The following is a 1,038-nucleotide window of genomic DNA, read 5'->3' on the forward strand; positions in this document are numbered from 1 at the left end:
AAAAAAAAAAAAAAAAAAAAAAAAAATTAAAAGATTAAAAGAAAAGAGTCAAAAAATGAACAAAATTAAGAAGAAAATTCAACATATAAAAGCATGTTATAGTGATAGATTTTGGGCAATTGCATTGGTTGACTTTCACAAGCATTAACTATTTTAAAATCTCATATCACAACGAAGAGCTGCCTTTTTCTTTTAGGACGTGGCTCTCCTTGGCGAGTATGTCCACCTTCATTTTCTTTCTTTTTTTTTTTTTTTGGTCCAATGACCTCTGAAATTTTTACTGGCCTCCTGCTTCCCAAAAGGTACCCTGCTTCCGCTGGCTCAGTTCCTCAGAACTTCTGTGTCCTGGTGTCAGACCCCACTTTGCCGTCCACTAGCCTGCAGGTTACGGTCTTTTAGATGGTTTGCATGGAGTTGGCTGTCCAGCGCATCACTGAGAATGATGTCCTGTCTTCCAGCAGGCAGTGGTAGAGGGTGACCTCAGCCTCCAGCTTGACCTTGATGTTCATCAGGGCCTTGTACTCCTGGGTCTGTGCCATCTCTGACTCCAAGTGCAGTAGGAGTCCATTGAGCTGTCCCATCTGCATGGTATGGTAAGCCGCCACCACCCTCAGGCTCTTCCCCAAGCTGGCCTTCAGATATTGAGTCCAGGCTGATCTCTACAGACTGAACTATGTGCCTCAGCTCCATGAGCATCATCTTAGCTCCATAGACTAAAATGACATTTAGCTTCTAAGCAGACTGCATGCTGACCACTGTGGTGCTCTCCTCGATCTGCTAGACCAGTACTTGTCCAGCTCCTCTGGGTTACTCTGAGCCAGCTTGTCGTACTGGGCCTGGATATCTGCCCTGATCTTGCTCAGGTCCTGAAATTTGGGGACATCTACCTTCATGGTTAGCCCACAGCTGCCAATCTGGGCTCGTAGGTCTTTTACTTCCTCCTTATGGTTCTCCATGAAGAGCAGCTCCTCCTGGAGAGCCTTGATCCCTGTCTCTGCCTCAGCCTCCTGGGTAGCTGGGATTACAGGCACCTGCCAC

This window comes from Cebus imitator, unplaced genomic scaffold (assembly GCF_001604975.1).
Source record: "Cebus imitator isolate Cc_AM_T3 unplaced genomic scaffold, Cebus_imitator-1.0 Scaffold348, whole genome shotgun sequence".
Classification (NCBI taxonomy): domain Eukaryota; kingdom Metazoa; phylum Chordata; class Mammalia; order Primates; family Cebidae; genus Cebus; species Cebus imitator.